At 36.5% G+C, this 22,098-nt stretch overlaps 1 non-coding gene and 1 pseudogene across 1 annotated transcript; both read right to left on the bottom strand.

Annotated features, from left to right (window-relative positions):
* Positions 1 to 7,240: 7,240 nt before the first annotated feature.
* Positions 7,241 to 19,869, bottom strand: LOC133876217 (receptor kinase-like protein Xa21; annotated as a pseudogene).
* LOC133876597 (small nucleolar RNA Z247) lies at positions 7,366 to 7,504 on the bottom strand. The gene has a single exon (XR_009901588.1). It is a non-coding gene; the product is annotated as a small nucleolar RNA Z247 (small nucleolar RNA).
* Positions 19,870 to 22,098: the final 2,229 nt, after the last annotated feature.

A 22,098-nucleotide genomic window follows, 5' to 3' on the forward strand; every position in this document is an offset into this window, starting at 1 on the left:
AAGTGAATATGAGTTGGCCATAAAACTGATTATTAGACATTCCAAGCTCTTGTAAGTAGGGAAGATAAACATATCCATACGTAAAGGACCATAAAGCTTATTAGCTCCTAGGTTAATGACTTGCAATGATTACATGTTGGAAATAATGGACGGCATCGGACCAGAAAGCATGTTGTCTCTAAGATCAGTTTCTTGCAAGTTGTATATGTTGAAGATTGAGGATGGAATGGAGCCCGAGAGTTGGTTTTGACTAAGATCAATTATTTGCAACAAAGATATATTAGATAGAGATGGAGGAGTAGTTCTTGAGAATTTGTTACCATATAGAAACAATCTTTGAAGTTTGGACAACAGCCCCATCCCTAAAGGGATATTTTCGCTTAAGTTATTGAATCCGAAGAATAAATGTTGCAACCGGTAAAGATGAGACAACTTGTTGGGAATAGAGCCATGAAAACTGTTGTTTTCAATGTTTAGACTAAAATGAAATGAAAGATTTCCCACGTGTGGAGGAATGGTGCCTATAAGATCCATGTAAGAAAGGTTTAATGCAATGACTCGATTATGGCTGGAACCACAAGTGATACCGACCCGATTGCATATAGAGAAGCTGGTGGACCAATTGTTTGTCACATTCCAAATGGCATAAGCAACCTTACAATGAAGTAGAAAATGGCCCACAGATACCCCATTCCATTTACATAAACAACACCAATCAACCACAATGTCATGCCACTTTCAAAGATTTTTCATGGTAAGGATATTTTCTAGAGCCATGGACCAACCAAAAAAGACCACCATCAATGGAACCATAAGTCCCACATTGTTATAGGTGAAACTGAACTTTATAATAGATTCTAAGAAATCTCTAAATTGATTAGTCATTTTGGATTGATAGTATAGATGTGGCTAGCACTTTTCTGTGAGCCATTACAAGTAGAGACCTCTAGACTTTCTTGACAATCTTATTGTCAAGAATCTTTTTCCCAAGGTTGAAACTAGAATTTACAAAATCATTCAACTAGCATAGAACTCGTCGAACGTCTCATCATCCCTCATTAATTTCTTCAAACTTAGATGTTAACATCTGAAATTTGAAATTCTTCACAGCCTTAGTACCTTCATGGGTAACATCTATGATTTCTCATGCCTCCTTAGCAATCTCACAAAGAGAAATTCGCTTGAATTCCTCAGGAGACATGACCATGAAAACAGATTTAGGCCTTTCCTATTCCAATTACACTCACTAAGCTCATCTTTGGACCATTGATACAGAGGCATTTCTAGCCGTTTCCAATCTTTCTCAGTGGTCATCTAGACATGCTCGTCTAAAGATTTATGGGAGACTCTCAGGCAAACTTTCCAGCAAGCATAATTGTACCCATCAAAATAGGGTGGTACCAACAGAGATTGTGAGTGAGCCATTGACAATTGGGGACAAGGATCACACTTAGGAGTTTAATCCAAAATGAGAGAACCTCACTCTGATGCCAATTGAAATGCAAAATTTACACCCCAATGCTCACAACCAACAATTATGCAGCAGAATAAAAAGTTGATATCAAACCACTAAGAAAGCATAAACCAATCATACATCAGCACAACAAATTTTGTTAACAAAATGGAAACCCTTTGAATAATACATCAAAGATAAAACCACTCAAAGACGGCCAAACCTAAGAAAGCAACACTAAGAAGAATTCATAATACAGGCAAAATACACTAAACAACCCTTTTAATGAATTAGATAGACATTTGTACCCAAACAAACACCCCCTTGCCCACTTTCATTCTATTGCAGCAGCTGCAGAATTCAAGTTGTTTTTGATGTAGAACAACTTGTGGTTTGATCACTCCAAGAGAATAAATGTTATTCAGCTTATCTTAAATGTTTCTCTAATCACACAATGAAATTGCTAAGCTTTTAGTGTATAGAATCTCACAATATCAGCCTTACTCATCTCTGCTTGCTTCTTAAAATAGTGCCTTCATAGTCCTTTCATAAACTTGGAAAAATCAAACAGAAAACCTAAAGTCGGTTTAGGTTTTATGTGGCGTTGTCCGGACAAGTTAGTGAGATATCCAAACATCCTTAGGGTTTCTTGCCTTATACTACGAGTTGCTTGGACACCATCAAACGCAACTGTAGACCAAAGCTTCTGTCTCTCAAATCATCCGGACAAGTATGAAGGCCAAAGAAAACGAAACCTTTTGTTTCTTCAAGTTGGACATGAATGAACAAAACAACAAAAGAAACATTCTATCTAAACAACCGTCTAGACATCAGTAGACGAACCAGCAGACAATGCACACTGCCAGAGCATTTTGTCCGGACACTAGCGGATAAGCCTGCAAACGAAGCTTGATGTACTTGATTTTCTTGAGCATTTTTCAACCCAAATCGTAAGTACAAATCTACCCAACCACAAATTACATACACATTTGTTTTGAGCACCGAATATGCCAATTAAAAACCTAACACCTTATTTAGAAGTTGGGCTTGGGCCCATAAATTTTTCTGAGCTTATGTTTCCAACCTTTTAGTATTTCAAAACTTGAGGTCGAGTTTTTTCCAACCAAGGGAGAATGATACAAAAGGAAAAACGCGAAATATTGGTTTATAACGGTTATTAGAATTTAATTTTATGTTTTATTTGATTTCAAGAGTCAATGGTATTGTCTTTCGTAATTCAATAAGGAGGTGATTGTCCTAAAGGATTTTAGGAAATTTAATAAATGGGTGTTGCCCTAGATTATGTTAGGTAAGTCAGTAAATGGGTATTGGCCTAGGGTTTTGTCTCTTAGTCTATTTAAGTGTCTCGTGTCTCAATGAAGATGGACTTTGATCGAATAAAATTATGAGAAATTAATTCTCTCTTTCGCTTCCTCCCTCTTCTCTCTCTTTCTCTACTTAGCTTCTTGTCTCTTCTCCCTCTTTCTAGCTTCTTCTCTCTTACTAATACATTAGCATTAGTAACACAGTAAGAATGTATTAGATAAAAAATAAGAAGTAGAAAACACTTAAACACGGAATTTTAAAATAGAAAAAATGTAAAAAATCTAGTAGTAAAAATTTGTAATTCTTGCCTATGCTTTAAATAGTCCAACACTCAAGAAACTCCACATAAAATAATAGAGAGAAAACATACCCAGATAGCTTCTATAAATTGGCATATTATAGGATGGTTTTGTGGAACTGAAGATGAACTAGCCTTGAGCTTTGCAATCTCATCCTGAACAACTTCTTAAAATTGGTTAACTGCATTTCAAGCATTAAATTAACAAATCAGAGAAAATGAATAAAAAAAATTGTTTATATAAAGACAAAATCATTAGAAGAGGAAAAACTTTGCATTATATAGAGTTCAAGCACCTCTCCTCTAGGCTGGCACCTATCTCCAACAGAATGAATTGCTGATGAAAAATGTGTAGTCTTCATATGTAGCCAACAACTCAACAGCTGCATTTCAAGCTCTTTCACCTGCAGCAACATCCAATTACTAATTAATCTTTATTTTTTTGATGATCTTTATTGCCAAGTACCTAGAGTTTCCCATCATCTTCAAACTGTAATTTACAAAAAGTGGAGTTTTCAATCATTTTTAAGTGGATCACCTACCGTCAAGAAGATAAACCCTAAACTAATAATGCGATAACTCCAATAATCCAACCAAAAGGCAAAGAACAAATCATCAAAGGCACCAAGAAAAAGCAGCTATTATACAAGAAAACAAGAGATAATATAATGGCTTCAGTTTTAGTGGGGTTAGTATAGGTTTTTGAGGTTGAGGCCATTTATATGTCAATAACATTTAAATTAATCCTTTTCTTTCAAATCTAGGAATTCTTGGCCAATGCAGGATCCACAGAAGGATCCACGATATGGGGTTCTCAGCATTGTCAAAAAGAAGGGTTGTAAGATTTTTGAACCACGTATCAGTAAGGGAAATGGATTTCTGACGGGGGTCAGACAGCTGTCAGGTGATGGGTACCAAAAAATAAACTGTCCCCCAATCCGACAGACCATGCTACCTAGTCTCTCCACGTCTCCTTGCCAGCCTGCTTTTCCCTCTCTTTGCTTCTCCCACTCTGTGGCCCTGGACCATGTATGGTGGTATTTTTTTTTTTTTTTTTTACAAGGAGAAAAATTTATTAAAAATGCAAAAGGAGCCCCGAAATATTCATAAAGTATACAAAACAAGAGAGGAGAGAGGGAGGAAAAATACCCAAAAAAAAAGGAGAAAATTTTTGGTAAGTGAGGAGAAGATTTTATTAAAAACGCAAAAGGCATTCCAAAATATGCAGAAAGTATACAAAGAGGAAACTAAAACAGGAGAGAGGGGAGAGGGAGAAAAAACACCCAAAAAATCCAAAAAAAGAGAGAACCGAAAGACCTCTACAAAACTAGCCTAAGAACCCAGAGACAAAAACTTCACTTCAGAAGACCTCTTGCCTTGCCCCACCTAGAACCGAAACCCCTGGTAACATAGTTAATTGTGCACTCTAAGTTCTTCACTTTACAATTCCTTTTAAAACTTAGGAGTAGAGACTAGATCGTCTAGACAATTCTCCACATCAATTAGAGCCAGGAGACCCCCAAAGCTTGAAAACATAAGCTAAGATCGATAGCTGTCCCGTGAGGACCATCCAGCTCTTCAAGACCCCCTCCCCACAAAGGGTCACCCACCTTTAAGGAAGACAACAAAGGCGAGCACCCAAGCGTAGACACTATCCTGTCCTTTACTAGATCTAACAAGGGCTTGGTTACAACCCCAAAAGACAGCACGGAAGAAGCCTTGGGAACACCGAAAGTTTCAAGAGCCTCCTCAATCAGGTGCTTATCCAATTTGCCAACCATATTATTCTGGGAGAATTTAAGCACAGACTTGGATTCCGTCGGGTAAATAAGCGCTCCAGACTCAGACATCACAGGAAGATAATAACGCAACCTTTCACCAAGAGCTGCTGCTTCAGATAATGGGTAATTCCCAAAATCACCAAAAAGTACTTCCAAAATGGGAAAAAAACAGGGGGGTGGTTGAATTTACAGTGATGAGGGACTGATTGTCTGAGTACATTGTCGAAGCTGCAGTTCGGATTCTTCCGGTGGCAGGCTGGTGATATGAACTGGGTTCAACCTCTCTAAGGACACTGTGCAGAACAGTGAGAGGGTATTTGGTGGAAGAGAACATCTTATAATCAGGGAAGGACTTTGGCTGAAGTGAACCAGTTTGTGACCGAGTTATCATATGATGAGAGGGAGCAACTGAAATTTGGTTTGGATTACCGGCATGGGCGAGGGAAGGCTCAGTATGAGGTACAGAGGGAAATTCTGTAGAAACTGGTGCATCAAAGTTTAATTTGGGTGCAGCTGAATTGGACTCAGCCAGAATTGTGTCTTGAGGAGTTGCAGAAATAAATTCTGCAGATAGAGGGCTACCAAAATCTTCATGTGGAGAGGGAGTAGTGGTATGTGATGTTGGGGATGAGGGGACAATGTGAGATTGTGTGTTGGTTTCAGTAGTAGACCCAGAAACAGAATTTGTATTAGGAGGAATTACAGCAATATGAGGGAAAGAATGACTTACGGGTATGGTCAAGGAAGCCTCATTGCAAGTAGGCAGTTTGGAGGACATTGTGGAAGTAACTTTCTCCTTGGCTGGAAAGGAATTCTCATCAAATATGACATGTCGAGATAGGTAGACCTTGTTGGTAAGAGGATCGAGGCACTTGTACCTTGCATAATGATACCCTAAGAAAATGCATGGCTTGGATCGATATTCCAATTTATGTTTGTTGTAAGGCCTAAGCAAGGGATAACACTTGCAGCCAAAGACACGCATAGATTGGTAATTAGGATCCTTGCCATGGAGTTTAGTAAAGGGGGAGACATTATCAAGGGTAGGAGTAGGAAGCCTATTGATTATATGGACAGCAGTTAAGAAAGCATCTACCCAAATCCTATTTGATAGATGGGAGTGAGCCAAAAGGGTGAGACCGATCTCTAAAATATGTCATAATTTTCTTTCAGCCAAACCGTTTTGTTGAGAAGTGTATGGACATGATTTTCTATGTATTATCCCATGTTTATTAAGAAAAGCTTGGAACTGCAGTGAAGTGTATTCCCCTCCTCCATCAGATTGAAGTTGTTTGATGTTAGAGGAAAATTGATTTTCAGCAAGCTGTTTGAACTTAATAAAACTATTAAAGACTTCAGATTTATGAACCAGAGGATAAAACCGAGTGTATCGCGAGTAATCATCTATCAATATTACATAAATTTGTAGCCACTCACGGATTGCACAGGGGATGTCCATACATCACTATGAATTAACTGCAGAGGTTGGATAGAGACACGAGTGGACAAAGAAAATGGTTGCCTCTTACTTTTACCAATTTGACATGAATTGCAAATAACTTCTTTATTGAAATTTTGACAAGAAACAGGAAGTTGAAATTCTTGAATAACTCTAGAAACAACATCAGTCCTAGGGTGACCTAATCTAAAGTGCCATCCCAAAGTAGATGTTTTTATTCCAAACAAAGCAGAAAAGGCTTGGAGATATTTGGGAGAATTCCTTGGCAACCTTATTGGATAGAGCCCATTCTCACTTTTGCCCTCCAGTAGGGTGACATGAGTCTTTAGGTCCTTAATAAAGAAATGAGTAGATATCAATATAAAGTAACAGAAATTGTCTGCACAAAATTTCCAAATGGATAACAAATTGGCTGAAGCTGTAGGACAATGCAAAACAATATGAAGATGAAATTTATAATGAAGAGAAGAGAGAGTAGTTGAACCAGTGTTTTCAATGGCAAGACCAGCACCATTGCCAACAGCCACTGTGTCTTTTTGGTGGAAAGGTTGCTTAATTGACAGGTTTTCGAGTTCATTGGTGATATGCACATTTGCTCCAATATCAGCATAACACTGGTCATCATACACATCATTGCTTTGTGCCACCATAGCAGCAAGTTGAGGTGGAGGATGGCATCCTTGATAGGAGTAGTCCATGCGATGGAAGCAATCGAGTGCCTGGTGACTAGTTTTTTCGCAAATCTGACATGGAGGACGAGTTTCAGAATTATTAAAGAAATTACTAGGTGTTATGGCCTTAGACCTGTTGTTGACATTAGTGCTGAAATTCTGTCTTGGTGCAGCAGATCATAAAAGAGCACGTTGGCCAGAAAAGCCAAAGGATGGCTTTGAGTTGAAAGGCCGAGAAATGGGCTTGCATTGCTACTTGTTCTTTGGATGAGATTGTTGTGGTGTTTTTTGTGTGACTAGTGCAAAGCTAGAGATATCTGTTGCAGCAGATTGGTGTTGGCTTGCATCAGATTGTTGTTGATTAATCAACATTTCATGATTCAAAAGCTCATTTTGGAAATCATCAAATGTTAGTGGCTTGATTTGAGTATTAAAGGAGACAACAGTGACAAAAGCATTGAAAGAAGAATTCAAACCACCAATGACATATGAGATGAGATCATCATCATCAATAGTTTTACCTACAGCAGCCAGTTGATCGGCCAATGATTTAGCAAATTGGAGATACTCAGTACATGTCTTAGAACCTTGACTAAGACTCTGCTGTTGACGCTTGATATGAGCTATGTGAGATGTTGACTGAGAGGCAAAGCAATTCGAGAGAGCAGACCAAACCTGCTTTGATGTGTTGAGTCCATACACAGTGGACAGCACTTTATCTGTGAGTGTGACATTAATCCAACTCAACAGAAACTGATCTCTCTTTGTCCAGAGAACATAGTCTGGATTGAGGGTTTTCTGGTTTTTATCATCAACCAGAAATTATGGTGGACATGGCTCAGAGCCATCCACAATACCCATTAAATCATAGGTACGTAATGCTGGCATAAATTGAGTTTGCCATTGTAAATAATTGGAGCTACCTTCAAGCTTGGTAAAGCTACCTTGGGAGATATTGGGGAGAGCAAAACAAGGAAGAAGAGAGGAAGAGCTTGAAGCCATAGGATCGAATTTGGGCGTAGGCCTTTGAGGCTCTGATACCATAAAATGATTTGAAGAACAAAGGAAAATTTTCCTTAATACAAAAAGTAGTGAATGCCGTAGCATTATATAAAAGGCTGCAGTGTTCTACAAGGTATGAATAGCTGGACAATCCCACAAAATATGGGATTGTCAATTACATGAGTATCAGACAAGTATATTGACTACTTATGAGAATTACGATCTTGTATTCAAATAAGGTTGAATATCTTTCCCTGTTTGCACTGATTTAGTGTAAGCTCCAGCACCTTCCTTTTGTACTTCACCTTGGTCTACACTTCTTTCCTTTTTCGCTGCTGTATTACCATGGTTGTCTGGACTGAATATGGCACAATCTTCTCTTGCTGTTTTGAGTATTATTCCAGGATCATCATTACTTGTGTCAGTTGTGTGTGGTCCTATATGGCCTGTATCACTTTCCTTAACATGGTCTTGGTGAAATTGATAGTACTTATCCTTACAACATTGATCGGGGTTTGAATTCATTTGCTCCGACCATTTGAAATATGGATTGCCTTGGATCTACATTAATACTTCTACAGTTGGGGTATTAAGAAGCGTGATCATTCACTGAGAGCTCCTCCGTGTTGAAGCGAGCCATGAAATCCTTAATGGACTCATTTTCTCCTTGCTTCAAGGTGAGCAGATAGGCCGACGGTCTTTTTCGCTTGTAGTTGCTGGCGAAGTGGGTAAGGAAGTGTTTGCCCAACTCAATGCACAACTCGATCAATCCTGATGAGAGTCTATTGAACCACCTCTTGCGGGTCCTTTCAATGTGAGGGTGAAGGCTCGACACATGATCTCGTTCAGAACCCTTTCAAGGTCATGTAGGCCTTGTAGTTTCTGCATGACCCCCTAGCTTCTTGAATTTGTCACACAAGTCAATCTGGGAAACCTTGAACTTCGAAGGGAGTGGTAGCTTTACGATCTTCCATGTGAAGGGTAGGTTGGTTGCTTGGTGGATATTATCAATGACAGAAGTGTACCAACAGTCAACCTTCTTAACAACTTACTTGAGTTGGTTTGCAGCTCAATTAGACGAGCATTCACATGTTTTTTATGTTCTCGTTGGGGCAATGATGGAGGTTTCTTCTCAATAATGTTCCCTATGATGCTCTCATAGTCTTCTCCAACAGTTTTTTGGTTTGGTTCCGATTGGTCGTTGTGGGCTACCTTCGGTGCCCTGGTTCTAATTGGCCTAGCAATATTGCATCAGCTCGAAGTTTTACCAGAGGAGGAGGTTCATGGTTTTGGATATTTGATTGAGGTGGTTTTCCAATGCCAGAAGGCATTGTTCTTGGGGGTTTGATGGAGGATGTTGATGAGAATTTGACTGACAACTCATCTAAGGATTTGTTTGGTGGAGAATGTTGTTAAGGATTTGGCTAATGATTCATACGAGGATTTGTTTGGGGGTGTAGTGGGCTGGAGATACCGACAAGAGCCTCTTATGTTCTCCTAAACTGTGTGTTTGTCATGGCTAGTCTTTTGTCTCAGAGAACAATGGTTCGGCTAGAATTCTTGTTCTGAAAGACAAACCCAACTATTGATACAATGTCCATGCATGTCGAATGTCCGTGTAGGAGACCTGCAAAAAGAACCAAGAGTCAGAGTGGTACATCGGTGGTGATGGCGGAACCAGGGTAAAATCAAGAGGGTATATAGACAAAATGTAAGTGAGAAGGGTGAGAGGACTTGTCTACCTATGATTGGGCCTTTATAGAGGTTTTTCATCTTTGGTTGGAATGCGGGCTCAACAAGGCAAGTATCAAAGGTCAAGAGGGGCTAGTATGGAAAGTGATATGTCTTCATAATTTAATTTCCTTCGGGTGACACCTCTAACGACTCCTTTGCAAGATCTGCATACATATAAGATCTTAACCAGATTTTTATATTAAATCATGCCATGGATGTGCAAAATAAAGGGAAGTAATTGAAGACAATAATATTTTTCCCAGGGACAAAAGTGGAGTTCCAAAATGGCCTTGCATGAATGTGCAGTCGTAAAATGCCTTTGCATCCAATTGTTCAAGACCCTACATTAATTTATGGGTTAAATACAATTCACCCCCTCAAAGTTGTCACCCATTTTCAATTTGGCTACCAAAGATTAAAATTTTGCAATGTGCCTTCCCAAAGTTATCAAAATTGTCAACATTGCCATTTTGTATGCTTATTCGTCAAATTAGATGGAATTTTGAACGCGTGTGTCACATGACTTTTTTTTTTTTTTTTTTTTTTTATTTTTTTATTTTATGCAAATGTTTTTGTTTTACCTTCACTTCAAAACGTCATCGTTTTGCCTTTTAGGGGGGGGGGGGGGGGGGGGTGAATTGAAATTTCTGAAAACTTATTTTTTAAAATATTTGTTTTTATAATTTTTTTTTATTTTTTATTACAAAAATACATATATATTGAGGGCCACCCCCAGCCCTTAGGGGAGCCCGCAGCCACCCCCAGGTGCCAGATGTAGCCGCGCGCCACGCCTAGGGGCTAAGGGTGGCCTTTGGGCCACCTCTAAATACCTTTGGGGCAGCCACCCCTTTAGTATTTGCTTCTCTTTTTAAATTTTTTTTTTTTTTTTTTTAAAAAAAAAACAAATATTTTTTTTTTGTTTTTATTTTTATTTTTATTAGATTTTATAATTTTTTTTTTGGATGAATATTAGATTTTATAATTTTTTACTTTAATGGACACATGTCGGTTTCCTATTGAGTGTGACGTGGTTGACTAACAGAATCTGTTAACTTGGTGGACAAAAAACATGTTCTGGGACTGATTTATAACTATAGTTTATGTTTGAACTTTTATCGGTAATTTAAATTTATTGTTAGATGTTATTTATGGCTCTCCCAATTTGAATATATATAATTATTGTTAGTCAATGTGTATATTTTTGTTAAACATAATTTTTATTTATTTTTTTTTTTTTGGGAAAAATACAATTTAACCTCCCAAATTACCATATTTTCTCCAGATGGCCTCCTAAACTATCATGACTTGCACTCTAACCCCCCAAACTACCAAAACCATTGAAAAATGCCTCTTTTGGCGAAATATCCTCATAATACCCTTGTCACGTGTCATTTTTCAATTAAAAAATAAAAAAAATTTAAAAACAAATTAAAATAAAAATTTATTTTTTAAAATCTTTTCTAATTTGTTTTTAAATTTTTAAATTTTTGATTTTTTTTTTTTGAATTTTTTTTGAATTTTTTTTTATTTTATTTTTTATTATTATTTGTATCGGAAAATTTCGCTCGAAGGAACATTTTTCAAAGGTCTTGGTAGTTTGGGGGGCCAGAGTGCAAGCCTTGGTAGTTTGGAGGGCCATCTGGAAAAATGATAATAGTTTAGAGGACTAAATTGTATTTTTTTCCTTTTTTTTTTTTTTTTTAGTTGTTAGTCAATATTTAAAAATTTGCAATTTGCCTCCACAAAGTTTCCTGAATTTTCAATTCGCCCCCCTAAAGGCAAAATGACGACGTTTTGGAGTGAGGGTAAAATGGATAAATTTACATAAAAAAAAATTCACGAGATCCGCATGTGTTCAAAATTCCGTCTGATTTGACAGATAAGTCAAATAGAATGGCAATATTGACAGTTTTGAAAACTTGGGGGGGTAAATTGTAAATTTTTAAACTTTGGTAGTCAAATTTAAAATGTATGACAACTTTAAAGGGTGAATTGTATTTAACTCTTAATTTATGTACTATTCCAAAGTTAGTAAGTCTTATTACGTTGATTCTTTTTCCATTGTCCTTTAATTTTAATCCCCTTTTTGTGTGGAACTTTCTTTTCATGCATTATTTCCAATTCAGCATGTTTTCAATAATTCTTGTGTTGTTTTTAGATAACTCATTCTAATATTTGAAACGGCCAAATTAAAATCTTTCTCTTCCACACACTCAGAATTTGGCTCCAGAGTTAATGCACTATAAATAATAGGGATAATTGCACCGTTGGTCCTTGTGGTATGCCATAATTATTTTTCACTCCTTATGGTTTAAAAAGTGCATGGGAGGTCCTTGTGGTTAGTAATAATTACAAATCGATCCCTACAGTCAAATTCCGTTAAAAATTTTAACAGATTCCGTCAAATGCCACGTCAGCGTCAACCTAATATCTAGGCCTATCCTTGGGTCATCAAGCACGCACGCACACGCGCGTGCGCGCGCACACACACACACACCGAGTGGCCAGGGCCAGCTCGATATATTTGGGGTCCTTAGGCGAGAAGTTTAAGATTACAATCACCACTCCCCATCCAAAAAAAAAAAAAAAAAAAGAGGAAAAACATGGCTATTCAACAGCCATGCGTTGATTGCGTTCCCCATCAATAATAAAAAAGATGACAAAAAAATACAAAAGGAAAAGGTGTGGTTGTGCATGCTGCCTAGCATGCTCTCATGAGAACATAAAATCTTGTGGAAGAAAGGTCTAGAAGACCTCTAAATATCAAAAAAGAAATCGAAAGTAAATTGCAGATCTGACCTTGGGCATGAGAGATTGCCGTAGGAGGGGCAAAGATGAGGCGAGAGGTGGCTACGGCGATCTTGGATTCATGGGCTTCTTATCATATGGCTGCTCGAGGAAATCATAGACCATTTCAAAGAGTAGTTTTGGTAATTTGCTGGAGAGATTGTTCAAGTAGGATTTGTGTCTTTTTTCTTTCAAGAACAAAAAGTTCATATTTATGGTTTTTGGGCCTTTTTATTGGCCAACTTTGTGTTCTGACTATTGATTTTTTGTGGGAGTGAGAATCTTCCAAAATAGAGATAATTAATGACTGTTTGTTTTAGTATTAATTGTTGTGTTTTTTGCATCTGAATTTTTTTATGGAAGTTTAAGAGTCTCTTAAGTAAAGAAGAGATAAATAGGGGACAAAATAGATAATGAATTTTTTTTCCCTCCTTTCCTTATCAGACTATAATTGGGCCTTGAGAAGTGTAATTTTTGGGGCCTTTTTCTACTGGGGGAATGTAACTTTTGGGGCCTTCTTTCTTGGGGGCCTTAGGCGACTGCCTAATTCGCCTAAGGGAAGAGCCGGCACTGCAAGTGGCAGAGATAGGATTGGGTCTTGTGGATACCTTTCTCAGATTCAATGCCATGTTATCCCCGTAAAAAATGATAACAAAAGGATGAGCCTCAAATTCAATGATAGTGGACAATACAAATGCTGAACGCAAGCGTGACCTTGACTAACAGAATTGCAATGTGCAAGAATCAAGAATCAGAAAGTAGAGAGAAAGATAGAAGATGAAATGCATGTGGAGAACGAATGATTTCAATTAATATTTTGTGTAAATGATACGAAGAATCCTATCTTTATACAAGTATAAAAACAGAGTAAAGTAACTAATTAACTATCTTTATTACATCACGTGTCATGTGTCGGTAACTAACTGTCTAACTAATAAGTTTAACTTCAACACCTATTTACAACTGAATCGATCCCTCAAGATGAATGGTATATATAGGTTTATAACATTCATCTTAGACAACAACTAATGAAAACAAGAACTTAATTAGCAAACTTTTCCATTTTGCATATGCATTTTCCTATTCGTCTCAATAAGTCTTGCAAGGATGCTTTACCAATAATTATTATTTTTTTTTGCTTAATTATAACATTATGAGTTAGTTGTAAGATAAAAATATAGTTCATTACATATAAGTATATCAATGAATAGGTGGAACATAAGACCCTTGCCCGTCACTTAGGCCTACCATGTATGAGGTTGTAAGCATGACCGAAGGGAGAATGGTTGTTCCAGACATGATCCTAGAACTAAGCACCTAGACTGAAGATATGAGGTTTAAGGCCATGAGAGGACCCCCATGCGTCGACAAAGGCTTCGAGTGAAAGCCAGATTCTCCAACAGCACATTTTCTCAGGTAGTCTGGCGCAACTCCTTTTGGCCCTTGGATTCTACGGCTCTTAATTTCTCTAATATATATGGTAGAATGGGTTGAGTTGTTTATCTCCCCAACATCTCTAGGGATCCTTATAACTGATCACCACATGTTACAAATATTTAAAGCTGTGTCGTGTGATCTTCTTTGGCATTACCGAAATAAAGCCTTTCATGATGCTCTCTCCTTTGATGTTGTTCAAGTCTCTCAACATATCAACAAGATTTCTATGGAGCACTTCATTGCTTGGCATCGAGTCCCGGCCAACTCCAGTGGAACGGTGGCTACCTCCTACAAGTCTTGGTTACAAAATCAATTTTGACACAGTAACCCGGGATACTTTTTTAACACAAGCAGTGATTTGTTGAAATCATAAAGTTCATATTATTAGTATGATATCCCAAATTAGTTCTCCTTGTTTACCAAATTATGGCGAAGCCTTAGCTGCGTGTCTAGCTGTTTCTTTTGCTACTTCTCTTAATCTTAAGAAATTTATCATTGAGAGTAACTCTCAAGTGGTTATTCTATCTTTGCAACATCCCAAGAATCCTCCAGATTGGCGCATCTCATCTGTTATTTACGATATCATTGACTCTCTTCCAATCTCCATCTCCTAGAGTGCTAGAAGAGTCAATAGAAATGCAAACCTTTGTGTCCACTCAGTGGCACATTGGGCCGCAACCAAATCTTTTTCTGGCCGCATTCCCACTACTCCTCCCCTTCCCTCAGTTTCTATTGTAAGTGGGAAAGACCCACCTCCTATTACATTGTTAATGTAAGTTGCTTTATAGTTTATTTCTGCATTAAGCCTATTAGCTGTTTGTTTCTTGTTCAATGTACTTTAAAAAAAAAAAAAAAAATTACAATCCCACAATTGCTTTCATTTGTGTCCCGATACCAAAAATAGTGACTTTTTTACCTTCAACACTTTGAGACTAACGTAGAATACCCATTGGCTTCTAACTATAGGTGATAACTACAATCATTAACTGTACTAGTTATAAACAAATCAATGACTATAAACAAATATCTTTAGTGGAGTCTTAAAAATATAATATTCTTTCAAAAGCATGTACAAACTTGAAAGAGCTATAAACAAACTTGATGTTCTCATATTAGCTTCCATCAATATCTTGTAGAAAATTCAATTTGATCTTGTTGAGTGTGATTAAAATCCTTTTTGCATTAATCCTCTGCTCATGTAACTCATCACAACACTGCAACGCCAATCTCATTATGGATGACATACAATTCTCCATAGAAGCATAATCTTTTTCAGTTCTCAACAAATAGGCATCAACAACGTTAGTTACTGAAAGGGGTAAAGATTCCTCTACCCAAAGCTTCAAGCTCATTTCTCCACCAAACATGTCATCAGTAGGTTTCTTTCTTGTGAAAGTTTCCATAAGCAAAATTCCATAACTATACACATCGCCACTTGTTGAAACAATTCCTTTCAATCCATACTCTACGTGTAACATAACAATTAATCATGAGAACATAATTATATATTCCAAAGATATAAAGTGTTAAAATCAATATTCTACCAAAAAACTATAGTTATTTGTGTATAAATGAGTATAATGATAAACATGCAAGTTCTAGTTGTAGGCTAAAAATATCACCTGGTGCCATATACCCAATAGTAGCAAGAGTCATGGTTTGCATCATAGAATCTTCGTCACCTAACAGTTTGACAATTCCAAAATCAGCAACATGTGAGACCATATCTTCATCTAATTAGATATTGCTAGGCTTTAGATCACAATGAACAATAGGTGTTGAATAACCATAATGAAGGTATTCTAGTGCTGATGCGACATCAATCATTATATTTAGTCTTTGTAAGATACTCAAACAACAGTCTTGAGAATACAACCACTTTTGTAGGCTCCCATTAGGCATGTATTCCAATACAAAAGCTTTGAAGTCATTGTTACTACACGTGCTGATGATTTTAATAAGATTCCGATGACGAATGTTGCGTAGTACCCCACACTCAGTTTTAAAACTTTTGAATGCCCCTTCTACTACCAAGTTGAAAACTTTTATTGCAACAATCATACCATCTGAAAGGGTCCCTTGGTATACTAATCCAAAGCTCCCTTTACCAAGTAAGTTGCTTGCATTGAACCCTTTTGTTGCTTGAAAAAGTTCTTGTTGGGAAATTCTTTTCCATGTCGCTAGTTGTGGTGATTTTGTCTCCACCAGAAGTTTTGCATTCCTTTTTTGGCGTCTTGTCCATTCTAATACAAAAGCAACTACAAGCATTGTTAACCCAATTGTTGGTAATACATACTTTAGTATAGATGCTGCTGCGGTATTTTTGGGTCGAGAAGCACCTTCTTTACATGGGGGAACTTGAAATCGAGTAGCACCACAAAGTCCATCATTTGACATAAATGATGCAGCAAAGAAGTATACAAATGGTCCTCCTACAGGAATTTTTCCTTCCAGTCTATTTGAAGAGACATTTAGATACTTGAGTTGTGAAAGTCCTTCTAAGGACTTAGGAATCTCTCCAGATAAATTGTTAATGGAAAGATCCAAGAATTCCAAACTTATCAAATTACTAAAAGATTCAGGAATTGAGCCTTCTAATCTATTGTCCTCCAATGAAAGATTAACTATATCGTTGAGGTCACCAATTGTTGTTGGGATATCACCAGATAGTTGATTTCTTGATAACTCCAATTCCATCAACACCTTCAAATTTCTAATCTCTAATGAGAGAGAGCCATTTAGAGAATTTGATGACAAGTCGACCTTTAAGATATAAGAGAGGCTCCACAAACTCAAGGGAATCTTAGATGTTAATTCGTTGAAGTGTAAGTAAAGATATCTTAGAGAAGTTAGATTATTTACACATGCAGGAATAGGTCCAGAAAGCTCATTATGACCTAAATTCAACTCAAACAAGCTCTCTAAATGACAAAGATCAAATGGGATGAGACCTTCTAGTCTATTATTATCAACTCTCAATCCTTGAAGCTTGTGCAATTTTCCCACAGTAGTTGGAATAAGTCCAGCCAATTCATTAAACTGTAGAGACAAAGTCATCAAGTTGCTTAAATTGCCTATATCTCTAGGAATGTTGCCCTTAATATTGCAACGATCTATGTAAAGTTCTTCAAGAGAAGTTGGGAGATTTCCAATGGAATCAGAAAGGATGTTATTCAGTAGATTACCTGACAACTGTAACTGTTTTAGATATGTCAAATTTGACAAAGAAGAGAAAAAGTTGAACTCTGGAGTAGAAGATTCAATGGTCAAATTATTGTTTGCTACGCCGAGCCCTGTAAGGAACCTTAAATTACCAAGTGCTTTAGGAATTAAGCCTGAAAATGAGTTGTTACTCAACTCTAACAGAGTGAGTTGTGAAGCATTAGAGATAGAGCTAGGAATTGTTCCACTTAGTTGATTTTCCCAAAGAATAAGTTGCTGGAGATTTGGAAGGAAGAGGCCTACATTTGATGGAAGATGGCCTGATAAGTTATTGCAAACCATTGAAATTACTTGTACTGTTGAGATGTTAAATATCTCAAATGGAATTGGACCAATAAAGTTGTTGAAACTGACATCAAAGAGCTTAATGCTTTGTAGATTTCCAATTTCACTTGGTATTGCACCTGTCATAATATGAACAACCATGCGTTATTATTCAAAAAAAAAAAAAATGCTTTAAATGAATCGTGCATACAAGTGAACAAGTGTAATAAACTAACAAAAACTTCAAATTAAGAGCTAATTAATAAATAGCAATAAATACAAAATCATTCCATTTGGTTGGTTTAAACTATAAATCGTTCATTGCGGTATAAAAAATAATTCAGAGGTCCTCGGGGCAGACTAAAATAACAATTCAGTCTTTGTAGTCAAATTTCGTTGAAACACTTGACGAATTTCGTTATTGTACTACGTTAGCACCAACAGAATGATGACATGTGTCACTCTTAATTAAAAAAAATGTAAAATTTATAAATATAAAAAACCTTAAAATTAAAAACTTATTTAAAAAAAAAAAAAGAAAAAAAAAAAGGTTGGGGGATGGGGGTGGCTCGAAGCCTACCCTAGAGCAAGCTAGGCGTGGCTCACAAGCCACACCTAGCTCATGGGCCTAGCCGAGCATCCACCTCATAGGCCAGGGTGGCTCAACGGCCACCCCCTGCTCTGGGGTGGCCTGTGCATGGCAACTGGTAATATATTGTGTATTCAATGAGCCATAATGTGTATTTTCTTTCTCTGGTTTTTCATACGTGTGAATCCTTAAGTACATATACAGCCTTAGATCACAATTTCTCTTAAACTAATCAAATATCAAATACAATATGATGAGAGTGACTTACAACTTTTTTTGGCGACGTATATAATTTTTGCAACTCATATTGATCATGCAAATATTTCTACCTTCATGGCTTTATATCATATCAGAATACTTTATGAAAAACAAAAAAATTAAAAACAAAAACAAAAAACAAAAAAATTAAAATTAAAATTAAAAATTAAAAATTAAAAAAATTAAAACACATAAAAAAAACATAGCCGTCTTTTGTTGATTTTTATTTTCTTTGTTGACTTTTATTTCAACATCTTTATTGGAATCATCTTGATTTTGCTACACTGCTTCGTACGTGTTTACAGGCAGACACACTAAGAAAAGCTCGACCGACATACCAGACCGATCACCAATCTGTCACTCGGAAGTTAGGAAGAGGGTCATTAAGAACCTAGTAGCAATAACCAATAGGTTGCAATTCACAAGAATTTTCTTTCTTTCTTTTTTCCCCAGAGTTCCTTAAATCCTTTTGTTTCCTTATAAGTTGTTGACAAATTATTTTGTACTTTTAATTGAAGGGAACCCTAATTTGAGGCAAGAAAAAGTCAATGATGTCATCCATAAAATCAATCAAAACATACCTCCAAAGTTGTTGTGAGAAAGGCCTAACGCTATGAGCATGGTTAAGTTTTTAATTCCTTGAGGTACTCTTCCTATAAATTTATTATTCCACAATGATAAATATTGCAGTTGTTTGCACTTGAACAAAGTGGGTGGAATAGTACCTACAAAACAGTAACCATTTGGAAACAAATACTCAAACTTGCAAGTGACTAAAAACTAAAAGAATACTAATCATACCTCCAAAGATGTTGTTGTAAAGGTATAAATCTGTGAGCATGGTTAAGTCCCCAATTTCCAAAGGTACACTTCCACTGAAATCATTATTCGCTAATGATAAATATTGCAGTTGTTTGCACTTGAACAAAGTGTGTGAAATAGTACCATAAAGCTTATTAGCTCCTAGGTGAATGAATTGCAATGATGACATGTTGGAAATAATGGACGGCATCGGACCAGAAAGCATGTTGTCATAGAGATAAATTTGTTTCAAGCTGTATATGTTGAAGATTGAGGTTGGAATGGAACCCGAAAGTTGGTTATGACTAAGATCAATTATTTGCAACAAAGATATGTTAGATAGAGAAGGAGGAATAGTCCCCAAGAATTTGTTACCATATAGAAACAAATTTTGAAGTTTGGACAACAGCCCCATCCAAGAAGGCATTTTCTCGCTAAAGTCATTGAATCCGAATGATAAGTGTTGCAACCGGTAGAGATGAGACAGCTCATTGGGAATAGAGCCTTGAAAACTGTTGTTTTTAATGTTTAGACTAACAAGAAATGAAAGGTTTCCCACATGTGGAGGAATGGTTCCTATAAGATCCATGTAAGAAAGGTTTAATGCGATGACTCGATGAAGGTTGGAACCACAAGTGATACCAACCAAGTTACAAATAGAGAAGCTGGTGGACCAGTTGTTTGTCAAAACATTGTGCGGGTCATAAGAAATTTGAGCCTTTAAAGCAAGAAGAGCAGATTGATCTGTGGTAAAGTTGGGAACAGCTGCAATAACTAAGCTTGCCATGTAAAATTGCAACATGACCAGAGGTGACACACAAAGGAGGAATAGGAAACAATTAAGTTTCTCCATGATCGAGGTAAAGGGGATTAGAGCGAGCTCAAGTGAGGCTATGCATATATATACATATAAAAGAAGAACCCACCACCAAAAAAGAGAAAGGAAAAAGAATTGAGAACCCGAGTCACTAACATGTACAACCATATTTTCTTCATCTAGCAAGACTTTACCTGGCTTAAGGACGCCGTTCACAGAGTTGTAGAAAGTAGAATAGTCATGATGAAGACATTCCAAGTCAATGTCAATCCTGATGTCCAACCTTTCATGGTCGACATTAAGAAAATTGGTGTAAGTGAGAATAACGACTTTGACAAAGGTTGTCATGACTTGACAGCAACGAATAATCGACGTGCTACACATCTCAAAATTTTTTACTAAAATTTGATTATCAAATGATATATCACAATCTCATTTGATCTATTATTTTGAAAAATATATCACAATCTCATGCGTCTTGTAACACATCATTTAGGAAGAAAATTTTAGAAAGTTTAGCATTTCTCTTAATCGACATTTGACAGCAACAATTAGTCGAGCCATGTAATTTCCATGTAATTTAATTTAGTCATTCATGCAAAAGCAATGCTTTTTTTTTTCCCCTATTTTTTCTAATCCATTCATCCAATGCTTAATGCTTCAAGTTCGCTTCACTAGAAAAAAAAATTGCTCGAACAGTTGCCAGTTTATACCACGTAAATATTTCCATGAGAACGCTGAAAAAATCACCTCTTGTATATATTGTTCCTTCTCTTCCAACTAAATACATTTATAATCATGATTGAATTACTTTAACCACAAAAAGCAGGGCCGGAACTAGACTAGACATTAAAGTGTGGGAGGGACATAACTGAAAAAAGGTATACAATTTAGAGATAATTTTAAAATTTTGAAGAGACATTTGTAAATTTTGGAAGAGATATCATATAAAAAGCATAAAATTTAAAAATAATTTTATAATTTTGAGGGGACATTAGTCCCTTAAAGTCCTACCTAATTCCGCCCCTCATAAAAGTTTGAAACCACGGAACTATCAATTCTATGGTGCTCCTTAAAGTCACTAAAAAGACAACACCAAGCAAGTTGCATTGCTCAACTTCTTTCCAAGCCAATGTCAATGCTGATGTCCAGTCTTTCCTGGCCGACAAAATTTCTTGGCAATTTCTTCTTTGAAACTTGTGAGTGATCCTTGATACATTTATTTCCATGAGCATAATTGATTCTGGTAAAACATGGTAAACATGACCTCTTGTATACATTGTTCCTTTTCTTTTGGCTAAATACATATAGTCGAATTCTTAATTTGACATCGAATTCTCCCGGTGGCAATAAATTGGGACTAGGAAAGTCATCTTGATGATAGTGATGGATCTCTCTAGGAATTATTTCGGGGTGATTTACAGGACTTGACTATGCAATTAATAACTTTTGGCACTTGCAATTCTTGGACCTCAAATAGTTGGATCGTTGTGGAAAAATTGCCAATGAAGTAATGGTTAGCATAAACATATTTAATATGCTAAACTAATACGCAGCGGAAAATAAAAGAAAAGATTTAGGGTTTTGTTCAAGCATTTTCAAGAACTTTTTAAAACAAAATAATAAGAGGTATTTTCTAACCTATGCCTACTGAATGTCGTACTAGTGGAGTACACAGCCTCTTTATTTATAGGCTAGATTAGGGACCTCAAAATTGATATACTCCGTAATTGTTCCTCCCATCAAAGAATAATTAATTGATTAAATTGATTTGATATCAATTTACAAATTAATGCCATTGACAATTAATTTGATTCCATTAGAAAATTTAATATAATTAAATTACCATACCGTACACTGTATATACAATTTATTTTTAAATACAATAAATCATATATATATATATATATATGTGTGTGTGTGTGTGTGTGTGTGTGTGTGTGTGTGTGTGTGTGTGTGTGTAGGCCATATCTAGAAGATAAATCTTACAGTAATGTCATTCCAAAAGATAAATCTTAAAGTAATGTCATTCCAGAAACGTCACGGTTCAAGCGTTCTTGGGGACAGATGCATGCACTGTGGATGTGGTGCAATTGTCACTACAAGAAATTTGGTCTTTAGCAACGACAATTTGTCGTTGCTGATAGTGTAAAAGTCGTCGCTAATAGAGATATCGTTGCTGATAAGTCCTTGCAAAAA

Source organism: Alnus glutinosa, chromosome 8, assembly GCF_958979055.1.
Source record: "Alnus glutinosa chromosome 8, dhAlnGlut1.1, whole genome shotgun sequence".
NCBI lineage: Eukaryota > Viridiplantae > Streptophyta > Magnoliopsida > Fagales > Betulaceae > Alnus > Alnus glutinosa.